Source organism: Oculina patagonica, chromosome 2 (assembly GCF_052425735.1).
Source record: "Oculina patagonica isolate OP01 chromosome 2, crgOcupat, whole genome shotgun sequence".
Classification (NCBI taxonomy): Eukaryota; Metazoa; Cnidaria; class Anthozoa; order Scleractinia; family Oculinidae; genus Oculina; species Oculina patagonica.
The window spans coordinates 31,574,940-31,587,321 of NC_135759.1; the positions used below are offsets into that span (position 1 = coordinate 31,574,940).

The 12,382-nt window shown below is 38.1% G+C and overlaps 1 pseudogene across 1 annotated transcript in view; it reads left to right on the forward strand.

Annotated features, from left to right (window-relative positions):
• Positions 1-9,611, forward strand: part of LOC144644145 (uncharacterized) — an 83,258-nt pseudogene extending 73,647 nt beyond the window's left edge. The window contains exons 13-21 of the transcript XR_013569051.1: positions 72-159; positions 980-1,129; positions 2,255-2,391; positions 2,843-2,936; positions 3,364-3,409; positions 3,545-3,619; positions 4,259-4,336; positions 5,002-7,393; positions 7,690-9,611. The product of XR_013569051.1 is annotated as an uncharacterized LOC144644145 (transcript). The remainder of the gene's footprint in view (positions 1-71; positions 160-979; positions 1,130-2,254; positions 2,392-2,842; positions 2,937-3,363; positions 3,410-3,544; positions 3,620-4,258; positions 4,337-5,001; positions 7,394-7,689) is intronic.
• Positions 9,612-12,382: the final 2,771 nt, after the last annotated feature.

Below are 12,382 nucleotides of genomic sequence, written 5' to 3' on the forward strand. Positions count from 1 at the left end.
ATCTTGACTGCTTACTGGCCAATATGCATTCATCTACAGTATATCTTAAATTATTTTGTTTTATGTTTTAGATCGTCATTGTACTTACAGATGGAAAATCGAACGACAAGAACTTAACTTTAAAACGTGTCGTAAAGAATTTAAAGGCAGACATAAACGGTAATCCTGTTTTAACAAACATTTTGTGTCGTCTCTCTTAGTTCTTTGCCCCCGGGTGGGGGATAGGGCCGGACATCAATGCTCGCCATCTGTCCCTGTTCTTGGCCACAGCTGCTGCTGCAGCCCACGATGTTAGTCCCAGCTCAGCGTGTTCCTTCTCCACCGTTCTCCGCCATATTTCCCTTGTCTTTCCTCTACTTCTTTTCCCGCTTGGTGCCCAGGATAATGCCACATGTGGGTTTCGGTTTGGTGCCATACGCAGAACATGACCTATTCACTTCCATCGCCTGCGTCGTACTTGTGAACTGATCTTTTCGATTCCTGCTCTTCTCCGAATTTTACATTGGACACACGCATGGGCCAATGGACTTTCAAGATTCTGTGTCGTCTCTGAGGGTTTAATAAATGTTATTTTATATCCTGGACTCGATGCCTACTCGGCAAACTCACAATGTAGATAACATATGCTCGGCTTTATGTATACAGCGCAAATAAAAGGGCCTGGACATGAATCCTCACAGTCTAGATAACGACATACGATGCCTTCAAGTGACGAAACGCTTGGGTGATGACAACGGGGAATACTTCAGTGCTGTAGTTTGCAGCGATCATAGCGGTTATAAATTTTTTATGTTTCCTGTGCTTTGTACCCTGAGTATAAGCATAAGCACAAGCCTTAGCATAAGCATAGGCGCATAACAAGAACGAACATTTGCACACATTCTTCGTATGCTGTCCTGGCTAGGAATAAGCATAAGCGTTAGTACATCATTATTTCTTGTGAGGACTGCATGTAGTCGTTCATCGCTTGCTATTTCAGATCTGACTATGATTGCTGTGGGGATCGGAGGATATGATTCTTCTGAGTTGAAGTTGATTGCTACTGACAAAAAGAGGCATGTCTTCACCGCCACTAACTTTGATAAACTCCTTGAGCTGGTTACGTCGCTAAGAAGAAAAGCCTGCTATGGTGAGTTCATATGTCTCTGTTAAAAATGATGGCTGAACAGTGCAGCTGAAGGGTATTCACTTTGTGACGCAAATCAACCAGCGTACGCAACAAACTGCTTCATTACTTGGCTGGTAATGGACTGTAACACAACGGTGACACGTTCGACTTCAAAATGTTTCTTGTTTCTCCCGACTTAAGTACGTCAATGGAGCCGGTCGCCCTATATTCAGCGCTAATTATTATGAAAAAAAAATTATGCTCAGTAGTCACTTCTTGTTAGTGACGTTGACGTGGTCACCTTTTATAAAGTTCCAACTTGGTTATTTTATTATTTACACGTCAATCAAAACTATAACGAAATTCTAGAATCTAATTGGTAATGAGCAGTCAGATTTTAGCTTAAACAAAAAATAATACGCGTCATGCCTGTAACTGGACAGTTTACTTGTCATGCCAAAGTATATAATAAGAGATTTGTGAGCGCTCAACTGTTATGAGTTGTTTTGGTTATGGTAAGCAAACGTTATTATCGTTTTGATTAATGTTTAACAGGACTTGCCTCGTCTAATTCTCTCTGTAATCATACTCGTGATTAAAAAAATTGTTAATTACTCGTGTGAATACAGACCGTATTGGACCCACTCAGTCCTGTTACCATTATTTATACCATGCCATAGAAAATACAGCCAATCAGAATACAGGAAAGCCGTTGTATATTCGACGGTATTCAACCCAACCTTCCCATAGTGCGCTGCGACTGTATTCTCGACGAAATTTAGTAAGCGTATTTTCTATGGCATGGTATAAAATAGTTACACAACACTTTCTCGTGGTATACTATGAAATATCCCACTTGTCACTTGTATTTTCTTGGTATACACACTCGCCTAAAGGCTCGTGTGTATAACGAGAAAATACAAGTGACTCGTGGGATATTCCATAGTATACCACTCGAAAGCGTTGCATAACTAGTATGTATTTAACAGTCACCCTTACAAATACACCAGGTTATCATGTATAAAGAACTGTCGTTGAATTCCACTAAAAATCCCCATACAAAAAGATGAATTGTAGATGTCAGTCTTCCCACAGCGACCGTTTAAGAAATTTCAAGGTTAACCCTTGACACATTTTTCTTTGCAGCTCCAGTTTACATGGGTCTGAACTTTACTGACGCAGGGGACACTACAGAGGTTGTGGCTTTTGTCTCTCCTAACAAGGCACGGTTCTTCACTCTGTCTGCAGAGCATTTTTTTGGAGTTGAGGATATCTATCTTGATGTAAGGATTTGAGTATTTTTGTACTGTTAGGGATTTCAGATCCAGTCATTAAATGTCAGTGGGGACTGTGGAATATGGTGGTGACACCATATTCCACCACATTGTTAAGTTACTATTCTGGTCAGACCTATTAAAACTGACAACCCTTTATCAGTCAATTGAGCATGATATTATTTAGTGTAAAAGAAGAAGTAATGTAATGTGATGTAAAAACTTTATTTAAACACGGGAAACCATCAGTTACAATAAGCTCAAGTATTAAAGAAACTAAAACTGCTTTACATGATTGCCGTGTGGGAATCCGATACGTCAGCTACCTTCTTGATAATTTTCTTAAGTGGAAGTTAATGGAAGTTCACTATGGAAAATCGAAGAAATCTGATGCCAGTACAGGTCAGCACTAAATAGAAACGTTCTCAGTTATTTAAATCTTATTTATTATTTGTTATAGATTATACCACAATACGGTTCAGTGTCAGTATACGCTTCAAGGATAACCGATACTCCAGGTCCCAATAATTATACTCAAAAAGTTGGACCGGCAGGTACGTGATGTAAGCCTCCTGAAAAACAATTCTCATTGTGTTTCTACCTAAGCTTAACGCTTGACATCTTTTTTTCTATCGATCATCGATCGAAAAACTAATAAAACTAATTTCTAGCGGTATCAGGAAAGTTTGTCAGATTCAAAACTAGTAACTAATTCGTGGTCTGGATCCCACGACTTGTCTGTACCTCAGTGGTAGAACGTCTGTGGTATGTGAAAGGTTGGACTCTTGTTTCTCCTCTGCCGAGATTTTAGATCTTTGTTTGTGTTCCTGTGACTTTGCACCGGCCAAAAATGACTGCTTTGCTATCTGAGGCGACCAAGAATAGTATGTTTTAAACAAAATTAAGTGTCTTGTTGTTGTTGTTGTTGTTGCCCAATGATATGTTGTTCCACGGTCTCTTGTATTTCTTTACGTTTTGCAGGAGAGGGAGATGATATGCAGCTTCAAGTTTACAGACCTCTGTGCCGGTAGGAACAGCAAGCAATGAACTTTCCGTTACTCAGTATAGCTTTTTGACTATCGGTATTTGGTAACGTGAATTATAGCTTATCGAAGTCGAGTTTGGTACTAACTTACCTTGTTACACAACACGTTTATTGCAGGGTACAACTCATCCGACACTTGTCCTCCAATCAACATTGGAATATATGGAGAAGCCTCGTCCCTGAATTGCTCAGGTTTCAAATTTTTGTTTTTAAAATTCCTCACTCGCGTGTGTCTATCTGTTTGGGTTGAAACAGCAAGGAAAAACTGTGTAAATTTTCCCGTCATGCTCCATTTGCAAAGAAATCCATAAGTACTTTAGTGTTATTTATCTTTTTCAATACCAGTAACTCATATACTGTATAGCCTAATTTCATCTCTGATTCGTCGAAGTAAGTTTAAAACCGATCAGTCTTAGCAACGGCGATCATCTCTGCGGAGCACTGGTAATGATGATAACGATTACATAAATCGATGGAAACTTTTGTGCTCACAGAGATTTCCCCTTTTTTCTGTATACTTTCCTGATTGTTATACATTACTGGACTATCCTGGGAAAAAAGTTAAAAAGGGCAGGATGTAGAATATTTATTTGCCCGTTTCAACCATTTTGGCGATACAATTTAGAGACTGAAAACTAGTACAATGCGTACATGTGCAGCGACTCATGTGATCGAGCACACGGCGAACTGATAGTGTCGTTCGAAGTCGTTGTGTTTTAGGTACAGATAAAGCTCGCCTATATTCTCTACATGAATTCTCCACTCTTGTGGGGCGGCTTCATCAACTTCTTTATACTAAACGTGTCTCTTTTGCTTTGTTTTCGTACCTAGAACGAGATTGCAACCTTCCTAATCAAATAAAGTTCAGGATACGAAGAGGTTGGCCGTTGCCGTTAGGAACTACACCAGGTAATGTTGCAATCTTTTGGCGCTAGAATTCTGGAATCAATCGTAGCTACCCAAGCACTCCCAGAAGTGGTAGTCGCGAATGTAGGAGCTCATTCTCACCGAGATGTCCTAGATGTATTGTGTGGTATATTAAGCTCTTAATGACTGGGAATACCAGGTTTTGTTTCCCGGAGACCCTTAATGTTCTCAGAGAATATAATTCACCACTAACTGAATTTTCCCTTCATTTCGGCTCAAAACGACATGAATGTATTCGCTAAAATTGTTAACATTGCACGATGCAGTGTCATGAGTGTTCCAATTTGTTGCGATTTATATTTCTTTTGAGCCAAATAAATTTTGCGTGTACAAAATGTGTTTTAACTGTTGACTTCCGAGTAGAAACAAAATAGGGGGAAATAGTTCAACTTTTGTCCACAACTTTGAATTGCTTCGTGTTCATACCGTGGTTTCGAGCCGCAAGTTATGATCACGTGCAAGTCCAAGGTTCGAGCAGTTGTTTTCCAAGAGAGCAAGTCAGTTTTGTTCCCCCTAAGGAGTATTACAATTTTGACGCGGGTCTCGAGATACTTTCTCGTCCAACAGGAGACTGCATTTAAGTTAGGGGGTATAACAACATATGTTATACTTTAGGAATGAAAATAATTGTATATTTTTCGTTAAAGGAACACCTGTGGTCAGAGGAACAACTATACATGTAGTCAGCGGTGCCGTGAAGACTGATGGCTGTGTCGTCTTGCAGTTTCTCTTGTGTTTCATCATGGTTTCTTTCAGTTTGTAAAATGCCAAACGAACATGGCTGTATGCTGCAACAACAGAGTTCATTTTAAAAGTGGTCTTCACTTTATTGAATATTATTGTGTTGTATAGACTAGCTTTGTATTGTTTTTATAGAGCCAGATGTGTATCTTCATTTTTAGACAAAACAGTTATTTTTAAATACAAATGCAAAGCATTTCTTATGCTTTGTTCACTCAAGAAAAATATGAAAAATAAATTTTTTACATTTTGTAAATATTGGAAGACATCATGTCCTCATCTTAAAATAACGCACGCAATCGAACTTAAATGAGCTACGTCACAAACAACACATTTTGAAAAAAATGGCAAAGTTTTTCAAATTTGGCGTTCGAATCCATTTTTGGTTATTTTCACCTTTTTATCGTTCCTTTGTTGTTTTCTATCTTAATCAAAGAGGCCTATGACCTACTCGTGAATGCGTTAGATACATTTGAATCGTTCATTTGAGCAGTATAGTATCAATGGAAAATATTCATAACAGGTTGCTTAGGTATACAGAATTACTTTTTTCATCATTTTAATTGTTAATCAAACCGATGGCTCAGTGGTACAACTCTGCCTTCTAAAACGTGTGACCCGAGACCGACTCTCATACCCTGTGGCTGAAATTCTTTTTTTCTTCTTTTTTTTTTTTTTCCACGGATATTATATACATATCTGTCTTGTTTAGAGTTTCGTTACTCTTTTACTGATTATCCTTTAATAAATCGTGCCGTGCTCTAACCTTCCCAGTCTTTTAATAACACATACATGAAGTCACTGGTCATCGTTTCCGAATGTTCGCGATTATTATATAAGAAAAGGCAATATCTCATCGTTTGGGAAACGATCGTTTCTCATTTACAGGGATGCAGTATTTTCTACACTTATTTCTTTGAAATGATACCTTTGTAAAGCTGTATTTTTATTCACAGCCGAGGGAAACGAAATTTAGAAAGCGCCCGTGAGCATACCTAATTTGCATAATGTTAACAACGATGGAAGGATAGACGGATGGACGGATGGCTCAACTTCCCCACTATACTCGTTCATTATGCATTGACGAGTAAAAACTATGACTTTGAGGTTTCCTTCAATTTGAACGAGATGAGAAAAATGACTTAATATACCATGACATTGCTCCTTTAATCCGATTCGATTTTGTTCGGAATGCATCTGTTGACGCCTGAAAGTCAATAAATATTGGGTTAATGTCATAAAAAATGTTGTGGTTATTCATCGTGGTAGAGTACGATAATAAAGTATTATTTCGTTTGTCTCACGACGTAGTCACGTGTGATGGAGATCGCAACGTTTGGAATGAGGTAAAGTTTATTGATCGTGACTCGCACTGGTACACACGCCGGGTCAAAGAGGCGATTCACATAAGACTTCACCCTAATAATATCAATAGGGACAGTGGAATTGAAATTCCTAAGCATGGATGCCCACGATAAAAAACACAACAACAGGAGAACTGTACAACTGCGGACCGCCGAGGGAGCAACAGTACACCAGCATGCAGAACACTGAGGATCGAAATGCACCAATCAGAGCTGTTGAAAACCAACCAATCACAGCGCAGCCATGTGCTTTATAAGCTAACGTACAACCAGTCGACCTTATCGCCTGATGAAAACTAGCAGTATGCAGTCGAAACGTTGCGATCTCCATCACACGTGACTACGTCGTGAGACAAACGAAATAATACTTTATTATTAAATATTGGGTTGTATGAACGCAGACTGCAGCTGTCAAAAGGGTCCACTACTGGTGCCGTTAGCGGTCTGAGCAAAAATTCTGAGCAAATTGTTGTGTATGATCTTCATTCTGATTGCAGCTTCGAACAGCTGCTTTGGTCTATATACCGATTTTGATTTTCATTTGAGTTACCTTGGCGAGAGCTGATTTCCCAAATACATTATATACGGAGATGTTCGGTCTAAAACCTTTCCAATTACACAATACAAAGAATGGTGGTAATGTACACATTACTTGCAAAAAACGTCGGACGATTTTCATTTCGGACGAAAGAATTGTCCGAAAATAAAACCGTACGAACTGTTTTAACTACACAAACAATGAACCCGATGTGACAAGGAAGAGTTTTACCTTAAGAGAAATAGTGGAAGCTGTAGCTAAGGAACTAGAACCAGATGATCCTTTTGGAGATCTCGTAGCAGATCATTACGCCACTTTGAGCTCAAAAGCTTTAAGTTTCCCTTACGGAGCGAACTCTAGTTGAGACACGGCTTGAGCTACGTAACGCCTTGATAGGCCTACTCTGGGACCCAAAGTCGCCGTAACTTTGGGCGACTTTAGGCGATTTTAGCTTATTTTGTCCAAAATTAAGGGCGGTTTTGGGCGACTTAAGGCGATTTGGGGCGACTTTGGACGATTTTGAGCGACTTTAGGCAATTTTAGGTGACCGACTTAAGTATAGTTGTGGCATACATGTACATGGAAATCATCATGGTACACCATAACGCATTGTTACAGAAAATTTCTATACTAGTCCCATGACTTAGAGCACCTTTGGGCGATTTTGGGTCCCAGGGAAGGCCTCTTGATAGTATTTGAGTTATTTTCAAGTCGGTGTATTTGTAAAATCTTGAGGTGCAGTAAAACGATCATTTTCACAGATGTTGTTTCAGTCTTATTTGAGTTTTGAAAGCGTTAATTTACTTAAGCTATGTTTCAGTTTTCAGCAATGTCCGAAATTTGTCCGAGATCAAATAAAAAGTGTCCGAAACTTTTTGCAAGAAATGTACAGTGCAAAAAATGTTCATATTGTGTAGATGGAGAATGATGGTGGAAACGTGTTGGTGAGGCAGGAAATGATGTAAATGGTAGCAACAGCATGCAGAGTATTGTCAAGATAAAAATCGAAATAAAAGAAGATATAGATTTCATTTCACACCATTTTTGTTTAGTCCATTAGGTTCTGGATTGATTGGCGAGTCAGCGGTCAGCTTTTTGGTAAATTGATAATGATAATTATGATCTTTTAACAGGAGGCTCCACTCACTAGTGTGGTTTTCAGGGAGGTCCTGAGATAATGAATTAAAAATGAATTAAAAAATCGAAATTATACAAAGTTGATTAAAAACCCCTAGAAGATAAGAACGATACGACTAAAAATATATAAAATTGAAATTCGCAGTAAAATTAATAAAAATACAATTGATCATTAAAGTTAAAAAACTATCTAGCTTATACTTATTATTTACATTAATGTTTTGCGTAGGACATTCTTAAAGTCTCTTAGAGATAGATTTTTTGTTGTTGGTGACAGTTTATTCCAGTCAGCCAAAGCACTGTTGAAGGATCTAAGAAGTCCCCAGTTGGTGACAGATTTTGTAGTTCGAATGATGTCTTTGGAGCGGGTGTTATTGCCCCCGCAGGTTTCCGGCCCAGAGGCCGGAACCCGAGGAGGCACCTTAGAAGTCCCCGCGTAGGTAGATAAAATGTGTGCATTTAGTGAACGGTACCAGAAAAAATCTCGATTTTGGTCAAAGCGGCTCGCAAAGGATTGCCCTAATGCTCGCAAAGGATTGCCGGAACGCTTGCAAAGGAGCAACGGAAGTCAGTACCGCAAAGGATAAAAATAGCCGGCGCACTGTCATTTCAAGGAACATCAGTTGCTTGAAAAAATAGCTGAAACGTGTACCTGAAATTGAAAAGATACCAAAAATGACATGACAGGAAGGCATAACAGGCGTATCATCCGGGGACAAAGAGTTTCTTATTTTAGTCAGCGACTAAACGTCGTGAAAACACGTGGAAACTGTATACATCTTACGGTGAGTAAAAAACAAAAGCGTGAACTTTGTCATGGCACGGTAATTCGTTTCGCTAACAAACTGTCAGTTTATTTGATCCAAAGAGTGGTGGAATAAGGATCAAAAATTGTTTTTTCGAATCGTTGAATGCGCCATATTTTGTTACTCGTGGAATTGTTGGGCTTTTTGGCCAGCAAACAATGTCGTGACGTACATGGCACAGAAAAAAAGAAGCCTAATTTATTGTGCAGTCCATCAGCATCAATAAATAAAGGCGACAGAAAGACTCCACTAATCTAATATTAGATTATTGCTGTAAAACAAATTATAAAAAGGCGGGGGCAGCTAGTGAGAACTATTACTAGTAGCTATGATAATTTTGTCCTCGTACAATGATGTTATTTCTAGTACTGTCGTCATTGACTAAATTATGCATGTGGATGTAACGTTGCAGTTCCCTTCTGACAGACAGGTTTGTCCAGTTCAGATCTGATAGTGCTTCGGATGAAGACGAATGCGTCGACCTATCCGGGATCAATTTTGCAGCTTTATTTTGTAAAACTTGGATTGAGTCCATTAGGATCTTGTTGTTTTTATCGCCCCAAACAATACTGGCATATTCAAGTATTGGATAATTAGGACGAGAACTTAGAACACGACGGAAACAGTTTAGCACAAGTCGCGGATTTTTTCGAACAAGAGGATATATTCTTATTTGGGTAAGTATAATCTGACATTAGTAATTTGAAGTGGAATGTCTTTTGAATTGTTGGCTTTGTAAAGAATTTTGAATTTCACAGTGTAAGTAATTGTTACTGCGATACATGCATGTTGGTATTCTGTTTTCAGAAATTCACTCCAGAGGCTTTATATTGAAATGACTTACTAACAAATGCCGGAATTCGCATCATTGCTTATGCCCGGAAACGAAATCTGAGACACGCAGGCTTTTAAGTTGGGTGTTAAAGGGTCACTGTTACGAGCTTCCCTTAAAAAATTTAAGAACCTAAAGACGTATAGAAATCTACGAATAGTGGTCCAGTTTTGTTCAAAGTTACTACGCCAGTGTACTGAAGCTGTAATCAAGTTATCTTTATGTAATGCCATCAGGAACTTTTGATCTCAACTTCTCAAACTCATTAATAATTCATCTAGTTAAAACAAAGGAAATCAGAACCGTGATGGAGTTTGGAAATCTGATCTTAGTTAGCATAGATTTTGACGATTTTATTTTTCCGTTTTCGTTGTAGTTTTAGTTTCGATTAAGAAGAAAAATACTCCGCTGCGCGTCGTACTTTCAACTCTCTTCTCGGTGTTTGGAAATGTGATGAAAAACGCTGTCTCGTGTTTGATATATTACTTGAAAAAGGCTGGCCTGGAAAACAGCTAAAAAAACTTACGGCTCCCATCTTCCTTCAACACAATTTGCTATATTCCTTTACCTTGATGTTCTACATGAATTTCGTGTACAAGTAAGAGAACTTTGCCAATTTTAGCACTTTTAACTGAAAATCAGAAAAATCCCTGCGACAGTGTCCTTTTTCAAATAACTTTGTGACCTGTGGAGAGAAAACACCGGACAGGAGTTGGGAAAGGGTTAATAAATACGAATGCTGATGGCTTTGTCAGTTTGGTTTCTTTAAAAGTTATTTGCAGAGCAAATCACACGGAGTACTAAATTTTAAAAGTGTTTGCAAATAATATCACATCACGGAATTCACAGTCATGACCTTGGTTAGCTAACGCTTATCAAGATCCGGCAGTGAGACGTTGACGTCTTGTCGAGTTCAACGACGTCACAGAAAGGTTTGTCTTGACGTGAAATTACTTGAAATAAGTGGTTATTGGAAACCCGGTCACATTAACAAAAATTGCCGAAGTTACCTTCCAACATTGTTTTGAATACAATTACATTATTGCCATCTCATGGCCTAAAATTGAAAGTTACAAACCAACGAGGTTAACTTTAAAAATCCGTTTCAAACTTCAATTTTTGTCCATCCCTGTCTTCTTTTGCATTTGCTTTGTGACTGAAATGTTTATTCACTATTATGATCAGTTATTTTAAAATTTCACTCCATTTGTTGGTCTTATGTCTACATTTAGCAAAAATCCCCAGCACTTCAAGATTAAATCATTTATACGGTATGGAAAAGAAAGCAGAAGATTTATCCTATCAATCACCTTGGAGGAAGTAAAATATTTGTGTTGTAAGACAATTCGCCCCCTAATCGTTATTTGTTCTGCAGAAGAACAAAGACGATGAATTATATTTCGATCATCCAAAGTATTCTGCTCGTTGTAGTCAAAACTTATTGCTAGGGAACAGTGGGAAAAAAACACAAACAGGAATGTGTGCATTGTCGTAACCTGCGATCAGGCGTTCTTTCTTAAACAATTTTTTAAGAAATTCTAGTGAGCAGCACACAGCAACAGATCTTGTCAACTTGCTTTATTTTCTCCGACCGGTTTCGTCTGATCAAACAGACTTCATCAGGGAGTTTGAACAAGATACATAAAGGAACTTATTTTATACCTATGCTGTAGAGTACAAATCACGTTCCAACTAGGGTGTGAACAGCAAAAAACACCTACAGAATTGCGTACAGGATATGACTTAAATCCTGCAAATGTGCAGAGGGCATAATCTCAGGTTAGCATTGACGTGAAGATCACTTAAGTTTACCTATAAAGAATCAACTGAACTAATGGAAACCAACTGAGTTTACTAAACAAAAAGTGTTGGCGTTAGCTTCTCGCTTTGTTTTGAATACAATTAGATATTGTTGGACCTCATGTTGTTACAACTTCCTTCCTTCTCAGAACCAGTAAAAAATCTCTATCATTCTCCTGCAGGGCAATCTGGCTGTGCATATAGACTTTTAAACTCAATGAGCCATATATATATGGCGGTTATATTTTAAAACACAGTAACTCATGCCGTTTCGAAAAATAATGGTAACTACAGTAAATGGATTCAATTAAGTGAAGTGTCGAGGCCAAGACTTTCCAAGCGATGTGAGCGATAATGCATTTTGACAAAAATTTCGCAACAAACAATTTTAGGCACTGATAAGAACTGGTAGAACTAATCAACGACAGAATATAAATATTTGAAGTTTCTGGTATAATAAATGAAAAATTTACCTTACTTTACACAAATGGCTTATAAATCTTACTTTTGGTTAGCTCGTAAAGAAAAGTATTTAGACTAAAAGTTGATATTGAAAGTTTGTTCCTTGTATATTAATCTGGTTTTCGCTGTATAAGGGGCATTGCACTAGATTAATCTTCTGCTACGTTTCTTAAAGATTGAACCTTCACTCCGGCAGGGTACTAACTGTCATGGTACTAAGGTCTACTAAGTAAGAAGTTCTTTAAAATTGTTAAATTCTTTGAACTTGTGATAGATGTATATATACAGTTGTGTTTATTTAAGTGTTGATATTCCTGTGACGTATTTTGAACAGGAAGATTGTGTCTA